Genomic DNA, 23,343 nt, shown 5'->3' with positions numbered 1-23,343 from the left:
ATATAACATAACATAACATAACATAACATAAATACCTAAATATGCAGCCTAACATAGTTCCAATGGGGCAAAATGCCAAAACTACATAGGTTTTTCTTGTACACAAATAATCTCCTACCAACACCTTGAATAAACATCACAGTACAGTAAAAAACTGGCACCTTGCCTTTAAGGCTTCCAAGACCCTGGACACCGTGCCTTTAAGGCCTCCAGGAGCCCCTCTGCTCCCCTCATGCACCACAGGTGACAGTAAGGTCAGTTCTTTTTTACGGCGTACTAACTTGAAATAACCTTAGTATAAGATGCAAACACCACATTAACATATTACAACAGCTCGTCCGGGGAGGCGGAGGGTTGCTTATGACTTTGATGAGTATACCCCTGGAAGAGAACTAGGATTACAGGTAAGGATAAGTTACTTACCAGTAATCCTAGTTCTCTTCCAGGGGTATCCTCATCAAAGTCATAAGCACTGAATATTCACGCCCATGTGCGGGGACCCCGGAAATAATATAACATTTATATATGGAAACCATATATGTACAGCTCTACATATATATGTATTCATTGAAAAAACCATTGGTTTCAGGCACGTTATAGTTAGGAATTAGCATTTAAAAAACCTTAGAAATTCACTGAAAAAAACATAGGTTTCAGGTGCGTTATAGTTAGCTGGACTTTTCACTCATACAAAACCATTGAAATTCCCCCGTTATAGTTAGTTCAGCTAACTATAACTCGCGCGCCCGCAATGCACTGCTGATGACATCACATATTACATCACTCATGACATGGTCAGTGACATCACTCATGACATCACTGATGACATCTCAAATGACATCACTGATGACAATACAGTCCTGTATTGTTGGTTTGTTGCCCCTGCCCCCCTTTCCACTGCCCTCCATAGTCTGTTGTGCTGCCACTGTTCTTCCTGCCTGCCCAGTGTGGTCAAATTGTTGCCTCTGCACTCTCCTACATGCCTTCAATTTGTGCCCCTAGCCTCTGCCTCTCAACAGTATCCCAATGAACAACTAGATTGCTAATATTCTATATTTATTACAAAAGTGTGGAACGCCTGACGTCATCGTGATGTAATCAAAACTGTAATACCGAGATCATTTCCTTTAGAAATTACATATATGAGGGTCTTATTTGCATCAAAATTATGGTTAGTGCTCTAAAAAACTAAAATGAGGACATCTTTTCTGAGTTTTCAAATAGCGACAAAGAACTTTTAAATTATTTGTAATCTTTATGTTTTTTTATCCAGTTGACCACTTGATTAAATGTTGCACCTAGGGGAGAGGATGTGGTGTTACTTCCAGAGCTGCAGACTTTGCAACTGGGGAACCAGGTTGGAGTTTCTGCTTCAGCTCAACATTCTGTGATTCTGGTCAAATCACTTAATCTCCCCATGTCTACAACCAAAATGAATTTGATCTTGTGTGATATAACCAATGCTCATGTAAAGTACTCCAATACCTGACAAGTCTGCACTATATAAAACTGCAAATACACAAAAAATAACACTTCTGTCATTGGGCTACATGTGGGCTACATCTGGGTGATATTTGTGCTGCATTTGGGCTCTTTTGTCTCTGGTGGCCATCTTGGGAGATTTATTTGTTATGAAGTTTCCTAATTTCCTCATTTACTGCAGTCTCCTCAGTAGGACATGCTTTCAGTTTTTTACTTTGATTCCATCAAGAAGGTATTCAGATATGTCACACATTTGCCATAAATTCTGAATGTTAGCACTCTAGTTGCACATTAGATCACTGTAGTAAAGCTACTGCTCACCACGGAAGTCTGCTGCTGGTATTAAAAGTGCATGTTTCAGTCTGCATATCAGAATTTTTTAATGAAATAGAAGAGGATTTGAGAAGTCACTCAAAATGTGTCCTAATTTTTCTTTCTTCGCACTAATCATAATTTCTATGGCAAAATGAACCCCCTCATTGTGTTCCTTTTTAAATTAAATGTTTTAAGTGTTACCAGTTTATTACAATCAAGATGGCTTCAGGTGTGCTATACTTATGTCATAAGTAAGACAGTAAGCGCTCTAGTTGTTCTTAAGAACACTCTGGGACATTCTGTCATTGGGCTATACTTGGGCTACATCTGGGTGATATTTGGGCTACATTTGGGCCCTTTTGTCTCTGGTGGCCATCTTGGGAGATTTATTTGTTATGAAGTTTCCTAATTTCCTCATTTACTGCAGTCTCCTCAGTAGGAAATACTTTCAGTTTTTTATTTTGGTTCCATCAAGAAGGCATTCAGATGTGTCACACATTTGCAATACATTCTGAATGTTAGCATTGTAGTTCCTCATTAGATCACTGTAGTAAAGCTACTGCTCACCAGGGAAGTCTGCTGCTGGTATTCAAAGTGCATGTTTCAGTCTGCATGTCAGAATTTTTTTATGAAATAGAAGAGGATTTGAGAAGTCAAAATGTGCCCTAATTTTTCTTTCTGCAGCACTAATCATAATTTCTATGGCAAAATGAACCCCCTCATGTTGTTCCTTTGTAAATTAAATGTTTTAAGTGTTACCACTTTATTCCAATGAAGATGGCTTCAGTTGTGCCATACTTTTGTCATAAGTAAGACTGTTAGCGCTCTGGTTGTTCATTAGAACACTCTGGGACATTCTGTCATTGGGCTATACTTGGGCTACATCTGGGTGATATTTGGGCTACATTTGGGCTCTTTTGTCTCTAGTGGCCATCTTGGGAGATTTATTTGTTATGAAGTTTCCTAATTTCCTCATTTACTGCAGTCTCCTCAGTAGGAAATACTTTCAGTTTTTTACTTTGGTTCCATCAAGAAGGCATTCAGATGTGTAACACATTTGCCATAAATTCTGAATGTTAGCACTCTAGTTGCTCATTAGATCACTGTAGTAAAGCTACTGCTCACCAGGGATCTGCTGCTGGTATTCAAAGTGCATGTTTCAGTCTGCATGTCCGAATTTTTTTATGAAATAGAAGAGGATTTGAGAAGTCAAAATGTGTCCTAATTTTTCTTTCTGCAGCACTAATCATAATTTCTATGGCAAAATGAACCCCCTCATTTTGTTCCTTTTTAAATTAAATGTTTTAAGAGTTACCACTTTATTCCAATCAAGATGGCTTCAGGTGTGCAATACGTTTGTCATAAGTAGGACTGTTAGCGCTCTAGTTGTTCTTTAGAGCACCCTGGGAAGCTGCAGTAGAACACAAAGGAATCAACTGACAGTCTCTGCCCTTGTTGGATGTACATGTTGTACTGAGAATGTCAGACTTCATTCTCACATGACTGAGAAAGATAATGTGAATTTACAGAAAATATGCTCTCAGTTTAGCTTATAGATCACGTTCCAAACTTCTGTGGGAAAAGCATGAGAAAATAGTTTTCTCTCAAACATGATTCATGATATCACAGCAGAAGGCTTTTTCACATGGTAAAATCACCTTAGAACACACCACAATTCCTAAAATGAGTATGGTACCATCAACAAATGATTTATAATGTAACTAAAGTCTTAAAACCTTCTATTAACTGCAATGCTTTTTAATGAGGTGCTATCATGCATATTGGTCCCAAGATGCCTACCAACACTTCTTGGATGAAGTACTGACAGCCAATCAGATCTCACGATGAGATGTGTGGTTAGGCTCCGCCCAGATATATCTATCTTTTTAACTCTAATTTTCTCAGGAACTACTGAACGGATTTACACCATTTAAGCAAAAGGCACGAGTCTGAACTGAGGACTACCTCTTTGCCAAATTTGGTGTAATTCCGTTCAGCAGTTCGGGCTGTAGCTGCGTCAACAGGTCCTATGGGAAAATGCATGGGGAAAATGAGTTTTGGGACCCCCCTTTTTTCTTGGCCCCCGCTTGACGAATCACCCTGAAATTTTCAGGATAGGAGCGGACCAGAGCTGGCCAAAAGTTTGGAAGATTTCGCGAAGATTCGTCAATTGGCGCAAACGTTATTCCAAATAGAATGTTGCGGATTTCGTATGGAAAATAGGTCCTAACTACAACTACCTACTGGCGACTGCCAGTAGGTAATATACATATATAATTTTTTCTCATACTAATGCAGCTCCCAAATGGAGGCTAAACAATGTAATTGCACACATGAAGACTGTATTTCCCAATACATAAAAACACAAGAGGGAAAGTAGCACTTGAACTCTGTTTTTTAATGAGTAAAACACTCATAAAGAATAAAAACTGCAAATAAAGTAGACATTGTTAGCCTACAGGCTGCATTTTAAACCAATATTATAGAAAATGAAAGCATTTTCAACAAAAACTGGCACCGTGCTTTTAAGGCAGCCATGACCCCTAGCTTCCCATCATGCCTCAGGCGTGACAGGTCAGTTGTTCTTTGCATAACCCTGACGGTCAGGGCACAAAGATATCCTTTAACACTTCAGAAACAATCTCATTTGCCTGGGGAGGCGGGTGGGCTGCTTATGACTTTGATGAGGATACCCCTGGAAGAGAACTAGGATTACAGGTAAGTAATTTATCCTTCTTTTCCAGGGGATCCTCATCAATAGTCGTAAGCACTGAATAGAATAGCAAGCCCATCAACCACCTGCAGGCAAATGAGAAAATCAAAAGTGACCCAATTAACAACAACAAAAAAAATCAGCTGTTGAACATATTCCTCAAGGAGGCTTGACCTACTTGAGTGTCTGCTCTAGTATCTGAGTCAAGTCAGTAGTGTCTTGTAAATGTGTGTACTGATCTCCAAGTGGCCACTTTACAGATCTCGGAGAGCGGTACATTATTGAGAAAAGCAGTCGTAGCTGCTTTTCCTCTCGTGGAATGAGCTTTGGGAGCGGACAAAAGAGGGTTCTCTGCTAGCTGGTAAGCCAGTTTAATGCATGAGACTATCCATCTGGAGATGGACCGTTTTGTTGTTGGGAAACCTGTCCTGACTGAACCATAATTAATAAAAAGGTGATCAGACTTTCTCAATGGCTTCAACCTGTCTAGATAAAACTTTAAGACCCTTTTAAGGTCCAATGAATGCAGCGCCCTCTCCGCTGGAGTGGAGGGGTTGGGAAAAAAGGTCGTAAGAGAAATGGTTTGATTTACATGGAAATCGGACACCACCTTTGGAAGGAAGGAAGGATGCGTTCTGAGGACTACCCTATTGATATGGAAGACCAAGTAGGGCTGTTTGTCATGGTTTGATGCGCCGTATGCCTGCCTAGGGACCTCAACCCCCAGGGAGCCTTGTGAGGAAAAAGGGGTGGAATCACGACCTTAAATCGGGACGACGCACGCCTGATGGGTGTGCGTTATTCTTGTATGCGACCCTGTCGCATTTACCGAAGAAAGTCTTTGTTTCTTTCGTGAGCAGACGCGCAGACGCGTCTGCCCTGTGCCCTCACAACCTGGTTTTCCTTCCTTGTTGGAAACCGGCAGCAGGCGCTGCAACGCCAGCACAAGGACCCGATCGGAGAAAAAAGCCGGAGCGAACGCCCGGCATCTCTACAGGAGGTAAACGCGGTGGCGCTTCTAATTAGTGGACTCAGCGGCCTGCATCGTACCATGCCATTCAGGCCCCCCAACGCTCGTAGGTAAGAGCGCAAGACATTGCCAGACAGCGCTGGCAGGAACAGCTCTTCCTTAGGAGCACGAGACATTGCCTCACAGCGCTGGCAGATACTGTTCATATTTAGGAGCACAAGACATTGCCTCACAGCGCTGGCAGATACTGTTCATATTTAGGAGCACAAGACATTGCCTAACAGTGCTGGTATACACTACCAAGACCGTGACTTAACCCTTGGTGGTGTAACTCCTCTGTTCCTCTCCAATCACAGTGAGTTGGCTAGCACTTTGTACCTTGGTGTTCTACCTGCTGGAAGTTGACTCCAACGTGGGAGCGTGTTTTTTTTTTTGCTGAATCCAGACCTTACTTGTTGAAGGAAACAGGGAGACACTCGTGACCTTCAACGAGTGGATTCCCCATTGGTCTAGTGGAATCAAGACTATGTGTTAGGACACAAAGAACCATTTCTGTTTCCCAATTGATCCAATACAGGGTGGTCTGAGACTTCTGGTATTTGACCACTCAGTGGGTATGCTGTAATACCGCACTTCGGAGCTTAGGAGAAGCTTGGTGGTTGTTTGTGAGACAGGTCAGCAGTGATACCTACTAGCGAGGCTCATTTGAGAGTAGTGTTGCATGCACTTGTATTCTTTCAATGTTCTGTTCTTTGTTGTTACAGGTTCTACTCCCTGCTGTTCCCTTCCCTTTCCCTTCCCATACTTGATCGCCCTAATACTCTGTGCCTTCAGTGTAGGAGTTGGGGATGTCAAGGAGTGGAACCCTTATTGCCTCGCACGAACCCTGGGAAGTACCCGTCTTTGGACAGGATCGTTACACTCTTTGGAACAGAGGGCCTGTATCTCACTCGCCCTACGAGCTGAGGTGATAGCCACCAAGAAAGCTACCTTCCACGTAAGGTGTTGCAAGGTTGCTTTGTGGATAGGCTCAAAGGGTGGACCCATTAATTTTGACAGTACCAAGATCGTCTCCCAAGGAGGTAAAGGAGGCCGGACCGGAGTGTGGAAATTTAGCTCGCAAACTGAACATTATCTGCGCCATCTTGCCCCTCCCCAGCACCACGCACAAGCGAACGCACGGCTGCCATTTTAGGCACCCCACTCTCTCCCCGCTCACTCTCGACCGCCAGCGCTTTCCCCTGGCGCTGCGAGCATTCCCCCGCGCGCCGGCCACCCCCGCTCTCTCATACAGGCCATAAACCCTCTCCTTCTGCGCGACCCTGCTACGGAACCACTTCCGACCGACAACCCATACATGGTCATGCCTCTCCTTTGATAACCCCCTTCCTCTGCGCCCCATTGTCTGAACTGGTCCCAGGCCATCACCTAGCCCTGCGGATGCAGTTTATTGCCCCTACTGTAAGGGAAACACCCCACATCAAAGGGATTACAGTAGATCAAAGCCCCTACCCTCTGAGACCCGGCCGGCTGCACACACCCCCGGGAATTAGCGGAATTCCCTGCTGCGCGATAGCCATCTCCCACTGCGGGTAGGGTGGGAACTTCTACTGTATCTATGTGTGGGATCGGATCTGAGCCGGGGCTTCAGGGGATGTTCTTTCGGGCATCAAGGGAATCTCAAGAATATACTATGTGTAATAAAGCAATAAACCAGTGTATAAGAGACCAGGTCTCAGAGATGCAGTTAGAGCACCTCGTGACGATACCTTGCTGTCTGATCTGATGTGTTCTGCTCCGACGGAATAAAACTTTGTTTCCTGCCTTCCAGTCTCCAGCGCCTGCCTCTTTTATTGGTAAATTATCGAGTGGTATGAGAGGCGATTACTGCCGGGCAAATACTTGAAAGATTATCGACTGAAACTGCCGCTACCATTTAACAATTGGCGTCCCAAACGTGGGGCCCATCAGCGACACGTGGATCCAGTGGGAGAGGTCCCGACGACAGAGTGAACGACTGCAACGATCGGGAGAGCTCCTGCCCAATAGACCCTCGTCTGGCAGCCGATCATCCGAACTTCACTGGTTCCGAGCAGACCTCTCTCGAGTGATCTACGGTCCTGACTGGGAACCATCAGGAGTGCCGCGGCAAATACGGAGAATAGAGGACGATCGGGCGCTGGAGGCGGAAGACGAGAAACTGTCCACGCGGTCCGGGTAAGGTCGTGAAATACGACAAAAGTGCGAAATAATTGGTTGATTGTTTGAATACTAGTATTGCTCATTGATTGTTCTCTTTGAGATATTCGCTGTCTACAAACGGGGAGGAGTAGAAATACTCTCTCTCTCTCTCCCTTTGCAGATAGTGAAGGGTAGGTAACGCAGACTTTTGTCCCCGTTGAAACCCGTCGTGCCTATCTTTATCTCCCCATTGATTGATTGTCCGAACATTGATTGTTTTGAAGAATAGTGCTTTTTGAGATATTCTCTGTTTGCAAATAACGTAGAATAGGAATATTCTGTCTAGTCTTTGCAAATAGTGAAGGGTAGGTAACGCAGACTTTTGTCCCCGTTGAAACCCGTCGTGCCTATCTTTATCTCCCCATTGATTGATTGATTGATTGTCCGAACACCAGTTGTTCGATATTGGTTCTTTGGAGGTATTCTCTGCTTACAAATAACGAAGAATAGAGATATTCTGTCTAGTCTTTGCAAGCAGTGAAAAGATAGGTAGTGCTGACTTTTGTCCCCGTTGAAACCCGTCATGCCTATCTTCTCCCCACTGATTGGTAGTTGGTTCTGCCCGGACCGCTTATTAGAGGTGAACCACCCGGCTCCACTGGAAGGCACCCCTAATAAGGACATGTTCACTAAATATGGACTAGTCGCCGTAGCTTATAGCAAGCTGTGGCATAAATATACCAAGAAGGACCCCGAAAGTCAGTGGCCACTGATGGGATCCTTCGACGACCATAAGATAGAAGCGCTAGAAATAGCTCTGCGTAGCAATAAGACGACGCCTACTATGCTTGACAGTATCGGCATGTGGCGCAAAGAAGCAACGCAACGGAAAAAGAGGGAAGAAGTAAAAGCAGAAAAGGAATTACGAAAGGCAGCTCACCTTGCCGCTAGAAAGTTAGAAGAAGACATAAAAGAGAGAAGGGAAACTAAACTAAGACAGGAACCCGAAACCTCAGGCCAGTACGCTGTTAGGACCCCTTCTTTGCTCTACCCTGAGTTGTCCTCCAAGCAGCGAACGAATGACGAGTTACTGTTAGGTCCTCCGATCATTTACATGCCCCCTCCGTATGCACCCTCCCAATCAATAGTACAACACCCACAACCCCCGAACACGAGCGAAAGCAGTACAAGGGCCTCGGCCCTCACGGCCTCCGCGCCGGCTGAGCCTCTTGTGCCGAACCCAACGTCGACTACAACGCTAGACGACCATGAGATAGGAAAGAAAGAGTCCACCAGAATGAATCGATTAACTAAGGATGAACGAACAGGAATCGACAAGATAGTAAAGGCACTGGTAGGATCCTTTTTGACCTTACAAAAACTAAAATAACGCTAGGAGTTAGCCCTTTGTGGGACATATGAAACCAAGGGAACGAGTCAAGCTCACGGTCGAGACGACCGCGAGGTAGCCCGACTCCATTACTCTCGCTACCTAAACATGTCTGCCCTACTGCCCACCCCGCCCAATAAGCATGACAAAATCCCGCACAAACGGAAGCCTGCTGACACCCACCATCGACGTCACCAAACTAGGGCTAGATCGCGCACAATTGGGCTATGTTAATTTTCCGATTGCACAGTAACCTCCTTGTGCTCGTCATCAAACTACAAATATGTACAAACACTCCAACGAAGTAATGTAGTTATAACATTTTAATAACTTATAGGATATAACAAACACACCAACAGGGTAAACAGGTTAAAACACGTTTTAAAACAACTATTTACATGACAGTCTGCTGCAACCTCCATCCCAAAGCCTTAACGTCCACGTGACACCGTCCTCGCCTCTCCTTCCTCGAAATTGCAACATTGGCCTGTTTTGGGCGGTCCCTCTTAGTTGACTTTGGGCTATAAAAGCCATGCAAAAATCCATTGACATCAGTGGCGAGCGATTGTGCGAATAGGCCGGAGGCTATACGAAGCGCCGAAGTTCTGGCAACACCAAGGCGGAGCCCGCCATGCTGTGCGGCCCTTTCCGCTTTCTCTTCTTCTTTCTTTAATGAGGGCTGGTGCCCTGGCGGGGGGAAGCGACGCGGACGGGCCTCCCCCACCTCCCCAGGTGGAGGCTCGCCGGGCACCCCAACCGTCTTTAACTCTCCGGCCAGCTTAGCTGCACCCAACCGTCTTTAATTCGCCGACCAGCTAAGCTGCACCCAACCGTCTTTCACTCACCGGCCAGCTAAGCTGCACCCAGCCATCTTTTTCATCGGCCTGCTGAATTTCACCCTGGCACGCTGTGCGGATCTTCCCAGTCACTTCTTCCTTCAATAACGGAGGGTGCCCTGGCGGGGGGAGGCGACGCGGACGGACCTCCCCCACCTCCCCAGGTGGAGGCTCGCCAGCAGATGAGGGCACCCCAAACCACACCTTTCACACGTCGGCCAGCTGAGTTGCGCCCTGCCACTTCATTCGCCGTTCGGCTGAGCCGGCACCCCTGCACGCGGCCGCCAGGCAACCACCCAAGCACCGGGTTCACCAGGACTGCCGCTAGCGCCCGACGTGAGGAGTGGGCCCCCGCAGCAAGGTAATCGGGGACCCACCCCGGTGGTGATACCATCCAAACTGCTGTCGTCACTGCTACTGGAATCACCCCGGTGGCAGCACCACCCGAACTGCTGCTGTTACTGCTGCTGGCTCCTCTCCGGTGACTGTACCGAAGAGCTGCTGCTACTGCTGCCCTTGAACTCCGGCGGTTGACCCCTCCGGTTCCAGGCCTGGCCCACCGTGAGACAATTCAGGACTCGAAAGCTTGTTTGCTAGGGCATGGGCCCCACCCTTGACAGAACGCTCCCCTCAGCCTTGCAGAATTGGTTGGAGTCATTTGACGTTCGACTCCTGCGGACTTCCGGTAAGGACCAAACCACCACCATTGCTCTTTTTGCCCCCGGGCGGCAGCCACCTTGCCTCCGCTTGATACAGTGAGACAGTAAAGCGTCGGCGGAAGAACCCGCCTGCTGCCCCGCCCTAAGAACAAACCGTGGCATTGCTACAAGGTTGCAGTGACGCCATGCTGACGCAAAGTTGACGCTAACGAAAGTTCTCGAACTGCCGAAAGGAATTCTGGTTCAACTGCTAATTCATGGAAAGACTTAGACTGTGCACTGACCCGACCCCGCCCTAAGATGGCGCTGATGTAGGAGTGGCCTACAACTCCTTGTGGCGTTCCAGTCACGTGACATTTGTGTTAAAAAAAAGAGAGATATATATATATATATATATATGCGATGCTTACACACATGATGGTGGGAAAAAAAAGGGGGGGGGGACCGATTTTTATGTTAATCCAGTGTTGCTCATGTTGCTCGACGCCTCTCACACCGTGGCCGGTCTATGGCGGCTGTAGGCCCGTACTTCCATACTGACATTGTTTTAAATAAAGGGCTTCTTAAAAGGGAATTACGAAATCAGTGTCATGACTAATCATCTGGGTTGTTGAAAGTTTTTTTCTTTTAAATAAATGATTGTTACTCCTAAGCGAAAGCATACAGATAACACAGACACAATTTGCCTAAAAATCTTTTTGTTTAACGGAATTTGTACCCATCACGCCTGCCCTTTTTCCAAGAATTGTCAAATCAATAATGAACTATAACTTAAGGTATATGTCGCATGCAAGGTATGGTATCCTGCACCATAATACACGACCAATTGAGAAATACATGCACGACCAGGGAACGCGAATTTAGGAGATGAATGAACTAGAGCATCTTTGCCTCAAACTAAAGAATAATGGGTCCGTGGTATTACCCAACCCTGCGGCTAGCCTGGTACATGGTAGGTAGAACCTTTCGTGTCTGCGCGCGCTGGGGTATTTTGAATACTGCACCTCCCCTCCCCTCCCCTCTTATTTTCCCCTCTATAGGTCACGACGAAGTTCCGACTGAAGAGTGGAGTGGACATGGACCGAACCAAGTTCAATATCAGGGAAAACATAGACAAACGTTGTGAGATAGTGCGTAAAATTACAGACCACCATTGGGAACATGAAAAACTGTATGATATGATTGTGCGTGTGTACTACGATTATACGATATGAATGTGTATGCATTTCATGTTCGGGTCACTTGAAGAGAGCGTCATCGTATGATTGAGGTGCTCGTCCACCGATCAAAGGGAGGAAGAATAAAGGGTCAGACAACCCATAAGATAAACTACAAAATGCTAAAGGTACGCAGCATACATAGGAATAGAGGACAGGAAAGGAGAAGTCCCCGTGCTCGACGCAGCCCTGAGTCTCCGTCTTGATGCATGTACTGTCACACCCTATCTGGCATTTGTGTGTACGTGGTCACCGAATTTATGTCTTTTCCCCTCTTGTGTTTTCTTATATGGAACAGACCCATGCTACTCCATGTTGTGTGTGCACCAAGTGGCCTATTATCTTACCCATCTCTCTCTCTCTCTCTTGTTTTGTGTCGTATGTACGCCAAAGTAGCCTACTTGATGCACACGTCTCTCTCTCTCTCTCTCTCTCTCTCTCTCTCTCTCTCTCTCTCTCTCTCTCTCTCTCTCTCTCTCTCTCTGCACACGTCTCTCTCTCTCTCTCTCTCTCTCTCTCTCTCTCTCCCTCTCTCTCCCCCTCCCTCGCAAAAGGCTCTTTCTTGTCCTCCTTCTTCTTGAATAAATTAACGACATACACCTCTTTGGTAAGTGTATAATTGGCCCGAACACGGTGTTGTTCGAACAAAATTGACAGAAACAAAAACAACCATACTTTACCACGATTACTACCTCTCCTTTCTGCAAACGTTAAGCCTAATCGGCTGAGAAAGAAAGGACAGGTAAGACGACTGATGTCTCCCAATTTGACCCTCGACACGGGGACTATATGTCAGTGGTTTTTGTTCTTAAAGGACACCATCTCCACCACCCAGAATCACTCCTGACCAATTAGCCCGAAATAGAATGTCTAAAGCACCCTGTTCTCCCAGAAATAACTCCAGCCCTATACTAAGCCGTCTCAGAGTATCCCGAACGAAACAACTGATGGCCCTGTTTTAAGCTAATAAAGGGTCACCTACTGTATGAAAAGGATACTCATGAACGCATGACAGTAGCACCTCGCACTTACGGGTACTACCAAACCTTGTATTATAAGGCGCAGGAACCGACACCTAGAAGGCCAGACGATGGACAGGGACACCCACAGAACCCTGCACCACAGCAGTAATTAATAGATTAGTAACACGCACATTAACATCAGAGTTAATAGGCACCAATCATGTAGTAACAGATAAGAGCATTTCCGCAACTACTCAGTGGTTGGGAGAGAGAATGAAGTATGTAAATGTCTTCCCTGCCAAGATCTCTAAGACTTTCGTTTCTTATAACCTATTCAAGGATAACCCGCAGCCATCGGAAGAGAGGGGTCGGATGTGACGCACAGTCTGGCTGCGGATCATAAAACATCTATGACATCGACCAAGGGGGAAGCGACGAAGCAACAAGAGTGTGAGACGAGGCACCATTATCAGAACGATGAGCGCGAAGGGCTACATCGAGGCCCCTGCTCACTGACCAGCGTGCCTGAAGTCTTAACCCGTCGGGCCCGATTGATGGGCCCAGTGCTGAAAAGATTCTGCTCTCCTTGGTCCGCATTTTTGATCCGATCCCATGCCACCCCATTCTCTCTTCCTCTTTCATTTGGACTATGACTTTGACCTACTACCGAGGAACAAAAGGCCGGCACCCTGTCTCAAAAGTACCTGTGGTGAACTGTGTTAAGGAACAGGACTGTGATCAAAGAACAGTGAGTGGTCACACCCTGCCACGTGAAGAAATCGGATTTGAGCTGGACCTTAGTTCCACCGCCGGTGCTCAACAGTGCCAACGAAAGAAGAACAACAATGAGAGCTTACCAGTGATAGCTCTTTATAAACAAGGACACTGGAAAGAAGAACCCATGTCAAAGTTGAAAATCCTCTCCCAACCACCTTATTATATTAACTATCTTCTTATCAAGTTTTCATGATGTTGCATCAATCACTTCCGACTGTACACTGAGAAGTTAAGAAAATGTAACTTTGTATAGTAACATTCATACAACACCAGCCATGTACACAACTATACTGCAACTTTGAATGTACTTCCTCCTCGCCTACTTTATCAAACTGTATGAGACAATGTACAAATGTGTCAGATTACTCCTGCCTACCCTAAAACGACTCTGTATCTTTAAAATGTGTGACGAACATTGACGATACTGTAACTGAAAGGCTAACAAAGGCGAATATTGGCCGGACAAGCTGGCGAGATATGTTAAAAGGGAGGACTGTGGAAATTTAGCTCGCAAACTGAACATTATCTGCGCCATCTTGCCCCTCCCCAGCACCACGCACAAGCGAACGCACGGCTGCCATTTTAGGCACCCCACTCTCTCCCCGCTCACTCTCGACCGCCAGCGCTTTCCCCTGGCGCTGCGAGCATTCCCCCGCGCGCCGGCCACCCCCGCTCTCTCATACAGGCCATAAACCCTCTCCTTCTGCGCGACCCTGCTACGGAACCACTTCCGACCGACAACCCATACATGGTCATGCCTCTCCTTTGATAACCCCCTTCCTCTGCGCCCCATTGTCTGAACTGGTCCCAGGCCATCACCTAGCCCTGCGGATGCAGTTTATTGCCCCTACTGTAAGGGAAACACCCCACATCAAAGGGATTACAGTAGATCAAAGCCCCTACCCTCTGAGACCCGGCCGGCTGCACACACCCCCGGGAATTAGCGGAATTCCCTGCTGCGCGATAGCCATCTCCCACTGCGGGTAGGGTGGGAACTTCTACTGTATCTATGTGTGGGATCGGATCTGAGCCGGGGCTTCAGGGGATGTTCTTTCGGGCATCAAGGGAATCTCAAGAATATACTATGTGTAATAAAGCAATAAACCAGTGTATAAGAGACCAGGTCTCAGAGATGCAGTTAGAGCACCTCGTGACGATACCTTGCTGTCTGATCTGATGTGTTCTGCTCCGACGGAATAAAACTTTGTTTCCTGCCTTCCAGTCTCCGGCGCCTGCCTCTTTTATTGGTAAATTATCGAGTGGTATGAGAGGCGATTACCGCCGGGCAAATACTTGAAAGATTATCGACTGAAACTGCCGCTACCATTTAACAGGAGGGTAGACCTTCTTAAGACCTTGCAGGAAATCCTTCTCAACTTGTAACTGAAAGAATGAGGGTTGAGAAGGAGAACACCTGTACGCCGTAATGGCAGCCAGGTGCACCTTAATGGACGAGAATTGTAAACCTGTTCTGGCTAGGTGAAGCAGATAGGGCAAGATTACATCCTCCTGCCCCTTGGTGTGACTACAATTATTTTGCACACACCATATGTAAAAACTCTTCCATTTGCAAGCATAAGAGTGCCTTGTCGAAGGTCTCCTTACCTCTTTCAATATGGACATGGAGTCTTGAGGTAGACCTAGATGTCCATACTGGAGGACCTCAGGAGCCATGCTGCCAAGTTCAGTGATGGAAGGTTGAGGTGATGAATCCTCCCGTTCATCTTGGACAGTAGGTCCGGTCTGCACGGCAGCCTCTTGTGTGGCTTCACTGACATATGTAGAAGGTCCGGGTACCACCACTGCCTTGGCCAGTCTGGAGCAATCAGTATCATCGTGGTGTTCGAGTGTGACAGTTTGGTCACCACCTTCGGGATGAGAGGCAGGGGTTGAAATGCGTACACAAATGCCCCTGACCAGCTGATCAAAAGGGCAGTCCACCTCGATCCTGGTCGGTAGTACCTTGAGGCGAAGTCTCGGCATTTTGTGTTTTCTTCGTCCGCGAACAGATCTATGCTTGGACGGCCCCAAGCCTGGAAGATGTCGTCGACCACTTCGACGTTGAGAACCCAGTCCTGCTGCTCCTCGAAGTGGCAACTGAGGGCATCCGCTTGAGAATTCTGCTCTCCCGGCAGGTGAACTGCTGTGATGGATAGCTTCCTCGTAGTAGCGAGTGCCAAAGGGAATGTGCTTCCAACGACCGAGTCCTCGATCGAGATCCCCCCTGCTTGTTCAGGTAGTATATTGTGGTGGTATTGTCCGTCTGTACTAGGATGGAACTCGCCTGAATCAAAGGGAGAAAAGCCTTGAGAGCAAGATGAAAAGCCCTGAGTTCCAGCATGTTTATATGGTACAATTGCTCTTTTGAGGACCATAGGCCTTAAGTCTGGACAGAACCCATGTGGGCTCCCCATCCTTGTAGTGATGCGTCTATGATCAGAGTCTGAGAGGGAGGAGTTTGATGGAACAAAACTCCTACTTCCAGGTTGCCCCTCTTCATCCACCACTGAATGGATGCTTTGGCTGCGTGTGATAGACAGATCTTGTCTTCCCAGCAAGAAGACCGTTGATCCCATTTGTCCTCCAGATCTTGCTGTAGAGGACGCATTTTTAATCTGGCATTGGGTGCCAGAAAAATGCAGGATGCCATAGATCCGAGCAAAGAGGCGATCTGACGTACCGACAACTGACTGCTCTTTAAAATCTGTCTGCGTTTCTGAATGAGGGATAATTGTCTCTCCTCCGAAGGAAACACCTTTCTTCGCTCGGAGTCTATCAGCGCCCACAGGTAGTGGATTGTTTGAGTGGGTTGCTGTGACGACTTCTGGTAGTTCACGTGTAGGCCCAGTTTTTGACAGAGCAATAGACACTGTTGGAAATGGTTCCTCACACTCTGGGGAGAGGAGCCCTTCAGCAACCAATCGTCCAGATAAGGGTAGAAGAAGATGCCTCTGCGCCGCAGAGCAGCTGCCACCACTGCCATTTACTTCGTGAATACCCGGGGAGCTGATTTCAGTCCGAAGGGCAGCCCTTTAAATTGATAGTGGAATGTTCTGACTATGAATCGTAGATATTGCCGGTGATGCTGATTTATCGGTATATGAAAAGAGGCATCTTGCAGATCCAGCGAACACATCCAATCCCCTTTGCAGAGGTGAGGATATATTTGGTGGAGAGCCAGCATGCAACATTTTTCTCGTTTGATGGACTTGTTGAGTGCTCGCAGATCCAAAATGGGCCACAGGCATTGACCATGGACTGCACACGACCGTGGCATCCCTGTGCTCCCTGAATTGTGGATTTATTCCAGCATCCAGAATTATTCTGATCCTTTGACCCGCTAAATAGGCATTGTCCTGAAGCTCCAAATCACGATCAGGGTTATATCCCTGCAACTGCCTCGATCCACATCTCAAAGCGATATTTAGCGCTTGATTCAATGCGCTTCAGAGCACTCCACGAATGGGCGACCCAGGTCCTGAGGAGGATCCTAATTAAATAGGATCGAAACGCCATCGACCATTGCCCACCAGCTCAAACGCCTTAGGCGCACTTTGACCCTTGGTTCTTTAACATAACGGAAATTACTAATTGTATAATTGAACAAGTTGATGTTTGAACCTTTTAACCTGTATATATATTGTAAATTCTCTTGCGCCGTATGCTGTGGTGTTTTTTACGTTGTCACCTGCGCCGTTACTTCACTGTCACGAGCACTTTGTACACATTCCACTAGGGTTGCCTTGGTATTTATACCCAACAGTGCTTTAACAACTGTTTTGTGTATTTGTTAATCTTATAATATATGACGCCTACGGGCGCATTGATTGAATTATTTGAAGCCTCCTCTCTTGTGTTCACCTATTGTAATGTCTTGCACATACAAGTTTAAGTAATCACAATAACTCCTGCTGAGATATTGTTGCATTTATACTGTACTTACCCAGATCTCAGTTTGGTTTATGAGTTAAACTCCTGTGGTTTTTCTGAACCGGTATTTATGGCACCATAGTTAACAAACAACCGGTCCGTCTTTCTCAAGGACTTGGTTTTGTCTAGATAAAATTTCAGTACCCTCTTGAGGTCCAAAGAATGGAGGGACCTCCCCGGAGGAATAGAGGGATTGGGAAAAAAAGTGGGAAAAGTGTTAGTCTGAGTGATGTGGAAATCCAAGACCACCTTAGGTAGAAAGCTCGGATGTGTTCTCAAAACCACCCTGTTTGCATGAAAAACAGTATAAGGCTCTCTACAACACAAGGCCTGGATTTCACTAACCCTGCGGGCAGAAGTGATGGCAACTAAAAAGGCAGCTTTCCATGATAAATGCTGCAGAGAAGCCTTGTGAATCGGCTCAAAAGGAGCACCCATACGTTTTGTAAGGACTATGTTGAGCTCCCAAGGAGGAGATGGAGATCTCACTGGGGGGTAAACCTTTTTTATCCCTTCAAGGAAATCTTTTACCACTGGCAATTGGAAGAAAGAGACTTGTGTAGGTGACTTTCTGTATGCAATGATGGCTGCTAGATGCACTCTAATCGAAGAGAACTGCATCCCAGACTTGGGCAAATGTAATAAGTATGGCAAAAGTACCTGAATAGAAGCAAGAAAAACTCCCCTATGACCTATATTTATTTTCCAAAGATTGAATCCAGTATGGGTATAAGTGCATATAAAACATCAAATATTTACAACATACAGAAAAACATTTTACTTTTTGTTTGTTTTTATTTATTATTCTTATTAACTTCTTCTTTTCTTAACCAATGCATTGAATGACATGTTTTTGAAAAGATAAAAACCTTTATTCCTTTTTTTAAATATATGCACATTCTAACAATTTATCATACAAAAATAAATAAATAAATACAAATTTGTTAACCCCCAATTAAACAATCAATCTTCTATCCAACTCAATCATTCCTCACAGTCGTTCACATTCATACAAGACACATATACATATCTAGATTTAAAGGGAAACACAAAGATGTAGACCGTTTCCACACAGGTGACAAGAAAACACAAAAAGGTCTGGACACACGAGGTCGACGCGCATTTCGTTGGGTTAACACTACACATGAACCACCTTCATCAGGACCATGTAGAGTACAGTGTCACACAGGCAGCAGGAACAGGGGGAACCTGAAGAGCAATAAATATGTGTTTATTAACCCATACACTGTAAAACATATACACAAACTATATACTTGGTCAGATTTATTCGTTGCACGGAAGTGTCAACAACAAATAAATAAATAAACAAACAAAGTAAACTAAGACCCCATCACCGTGATAGTGCCAATGTGCTGTATAGACTACATTTTAATTGGTGCGAGCTCTACCATCTTCTTGGAGCCTCTCATACTTACTTAGAAGGGGCTTAAAGTGGTGACACAGAATGTATTGTGCAGTGAAATAGCAAAAAAGCGATCAGTATAACCAACTAAGAAAACCAGCATGCTGTGCCTGCAAGGCTCCCGTAGTGTGATACCACATCTTATTACACGTATGTAATAGAGCAAAGAAAGGGCTGGACTTACAAGATTACTACGTGTTATATTTCAACTCGAAGGATAATACACAAGTTGAAATGATGCAACAAAGTCTCTCTCACGGATGGCTGTCAGTACACTACGATTTCGATAGTAGGTAGAATGACAAGTGTGATGTTACTATAGGCTCATCTTGGTGATAGACCTGTCCTAAATGTTGACATTGTTAATTTGACCTTACCATATTGTTAAATGTGTTTATGGACTTCAACGTTTCTTGTTCTTGTCAGGAAAGGGCCATTGCAGGAATTTAATAAAACATATTTTAAAGAAAAGAATATACATAGTTATAAAAATAGTTTCCTTATACTGCGCTAACCTGCAATGATGATAAGCCGCTTTGCTGTCATACTCACATGAGTGCAAATATTGCTGGATCTACCTCTGTATGCTTTGTGATCTCAAAAGAACGTAGTCAGCTTCAACAAAGGGTCGAACCCCCGCAATGTGGCCCAAGATATAAAACTGGGGGTAGCCTTCAATAAAAAAGTCCTAGAGACCAGATAATCAATAAGACATAGGTAGCAGCATATAGATATAAACACTCATAATTAGTAACATGTAAGTATAAGCCTAAGCGGGTGAATCCTATGATTTAAAAGCTAACACAGATCAAGGATGCCTCATGCGCAATCTCCGACGAGCTCACAAACTATAAAATATCTTAGTCAGAGATAAAATTACAGAGGTTCCCTCTTCTGTATGATAGAAATATACATGCTGCACATGTTTAAACTAAGCGGTAGGTGTAGGAGAGTAGGATCTGCTTCTTATGGTTTACCCCACTTTTTGCTGATGTTTCACTGTTTTTCGACTTTAGTCTGGCTGGGGTCCTGTTATTCAGGACCCCAGCCTAGCTGCTTTCTCTCTGAATTGATTCCTAGTACCTTAGGTACACCACAGATTGGATTCTGGGGTACCCATCTAAGTCCCTAGTATATGGTATACTATGTACCCTGGGCATAGGTACCCCAGAGGCCTACCAGGGGCTGGAGCATATATTATGCCACCCCTGGGAAGCCCTCCAAAATGACACCTCAGGTCTGCTACTGCAGCCTGGGTAAGGTGATGCATGCACCCCTTACAGAGATATATGTTCACTATATCTCACCCTATCACTGCACAGATAAACCTATCAGCCACGTGTATGGCAGGCCTTATCAATCCTAAAGGCAGTGTGCTTGGTTTTGTGTGAGAGGGTGCCCATGCATGAGCTGAGCCCCTCTGCAGCCTTCGGAATATCTTCTCCGGGGTTGTCTGTGATGCAGCCTGACCATATACTCTTAAGTGCATTATAACCAAACGGTAAATGCTAACTTTGGACTGGCTGCACGGAAACATACCCCCACACCAGTAAATGGGGTGGGTGTATGATCCCACCCTTCGAGAGGGAGAGACATGACAGCACCGGTATACCCGGTACCAGCTAACAGAGCCCTGACATCACAAAATGGATGCTGCCAGCCACAGACAGGGGTCTGGCCTCCTGCTGCTGACCGAAACTCCGGCAGGGGAGGCCTGGAGAATAGGTTTCCTGTCACAAGAGGTGTTACCACCAGGGCCGGACTGGGAACCAAAACCGGCCCTGGCAAAGTGCTCGGCTGTCCCCCCTCCCCACGGGTGTTGGGGGTGCAGCCGAGCTCGTTGCCAGGGCCGGTTTTCGGCCAATTTTGTTACAGGGCCGATTTTGCAAAAAACGGCACAGTAACAAAACGGCCCCCAGGGGCACAAAACTGGCCCCCACCCATGCAGCCTACCGGGGGATTGCCCGGTGCCCTCTATGGGCAGTCCGGCCCTGGTTACCACTTCCCAGACAGGCCTTAGTGGATTGGGGCTGGGTGGCAGCACTCCAGGAGTGCTTTGAAGTCTGCACTGGGGGCACATTTGGTGTCCCTGTGCATAGTCCAGCTCAAACCAGTTGCAGGGGCTACCAGCCCCTGCTCTGGTGCGAAACTGGACAAAAGAAATGGGTGTAGCCACCCCTCTTTCCAAACCCTCCCATAGGTAGGTCCCCAGAGTAAGTCCAACCCCTTCCTTGGGTATAAAGAAGGAACCCCTGGCTACAGGACTTTAGATTACACCTGGATGAAACTCTGCTACAGAAATCCCAGAACTTCAATGATCTACACGGCTAGATGACTAAAGAATCTCCCTTGGAGTAAAGGAGTTACTCCCCTGCTTGGCAGGCACCAAAGATGCATCTGTCCGGTCTGCATCTCCGAAGCACCCGCCGAATGCCGAAGACTTTGCAACTCAGGAGGTGGGTTTCCAGACTTCTCAGAGGCTGACCCGAGTCCCCAGCAAAGCTGAGACTCGTAGCCCTCGTGGGTACCGTGGAACCGGAACCCTTGGACACCGTGCACATTTGCAAGTGCATCAGTTTCTCGACGTCCTATGAGGCTGTGCATTGGGTTACTTGTAGCCCAGACCCTGAGCACCTTTTGCACTGAAGATTGCTGCCCTACACTCCACGAGTGTTCGGTGAGCCCACCCTTTGTGTTTTCGCTCGAGGTACCTTCGCGATCCCTGGTCCGTTGACTGGTGGGTCCCGGTGAAGGCAACTCTTATTTCCATTGGGCTTCCCTGGTTGCTCCAGACGTGCCCTGACTTTCCATCACTTGGGGCTTCCACAGGACCTTGCTTGTCCGCAACGAAGCATTTCTTCTCTTCCTGCGTGGGTTGCTGTTGCCAAAGCTTGTTGTGTCCAATCCGGGCACCGACACTGCAGCACTCGACATCCTTCGTGGGACAGCTCGAATCCAGCTCCTGGTCATCCTCGACACCTCCTGGTCCTCGTGACTGAAGAGTCAAGCTTTCCCTCTTTGCACCCAACGCACCCGACATCGGTGGGCATTCGTCATAGTGCCTCTGGTCACTGGTAAGTGACCCAGACTCTGTACCCTCTGCTTTCAGGTTCTTCACATCTTCGATCCAGGCTTGGATCTCTTCGGACACTTCTCTTCACGGCATCAGCACTTTTCAGTCTCCTGACATGGAAACGACAACGCGACCCAACACCATTTGACACCTATGCATCCGGCTTCCCAGGGTGAGGTAACACGATTACTCCGGTGCTCCCGTGGGTGTTGGCCCTAGAACCATCTATGTCCAAAAGGGTTTGTTCCTAGTCCACTTCTAAGTGTCCTTAAAATTTAAAATTCTAACCGCGACTTTCCCCATAGAAGCTAACGGGAGCCCCAGGCTGTGTTCTCACACTGCACACGGCCCCCGTGGGTCCCCTGTGTCACTACCTTGGGTGGTTCCTTGGGGTCCCAGTGATTCTACAGGCTCTAGGCCTTGTGTCAAGTCAAGTCGTGGTTCTTATACCACTTTCTTAATATATGGTTTGGTCCGCCCCTAGGGCCTAACGTGTATTGTGCTAATTTACTGTAATATTTGAAGTGTAACATACATGCTTTTACCTCTAGCCTCATAAAGAGACTAGTAGGGTGTGTTTAGGAATAAATACATATATTTTATATATATACCTGGTGGGATCTCCTTTCATTTAGCCACTCAAGAGATTATAGACTGGTAAAATAAGCAGCTTTACATTCATTCAAGACATAGCCTGAAGGCAGCGATCCATAGCTGAGTAGGGAAGAAGGTTAAGACTCACTGTAGTTTGTCTGCAGTGCCAAGGAATCCTTGGATTGTTTTAAAAGACCCCTCACACACCAACCTAGTTGGTGTCATGCTTCATCATTGGGGTCCCAACCGGGTGGCCGAATGCCGCCCAGTTGTGCTATGACGCCTGATTCCAGCGGAGCAGGTGTGGTGCAGGGGTGTGATGAAGTGAAGTGTGTGTTAAAAATATCTCTGGGAATCCTTACTGTGTAAATTTTATTCGTGGTGACCCAGGGTATGTTAAAAAATGACGGAGGACAACTGACGGAGTAATTGGTCTCGTAGTTGTCGGAATAGGTCCACATGTTTCAGCCCACATGGAAAGGTATGTGGGGCTTTCGTCAGGACCTTGTGAAAGGAGTGAAAAACTGAGTGGCAAAATTACGCCACATTTATAGGATGGCCACAGCACACTCGCTAAGGTGTGTTGGGAAAAAGGAGTGCCTGGTTGGCACTGAGAGCCGATGTATCGGTACCTGAAAAAGAAATGAATCGGTACCTGAAAAAGAAATGACAAGACAAAACACATATGGCAATTTTAAAAGCAACATGAAAAGAGCAATCTTTGGTGTGGGCAAAAAGTGCCTGTCTATTCAGAGTGGGCACTGAGGTGAGTCCAGGAGGTTATAGCCGAGTGATCAGGTGCTATGATGGTACAATGGCAT

The sequence above is a fragment of the Triturus cristatus genome, chromosome 1_2 (assembly GCF_964204655.1).
Source record: "Triturus cristatus chromosome 1_2, aTriCri1.1, whole genome shotgun sequence".
NCBI classification, from domain to species: Eukaryota; Metazoa; Chordata; class Amphibia; order Caudata; family Salamandridae; genus Triturus; species Triturus cristatus.
This window is presented reverse-complemented; position numbering follows the sequence as displayed.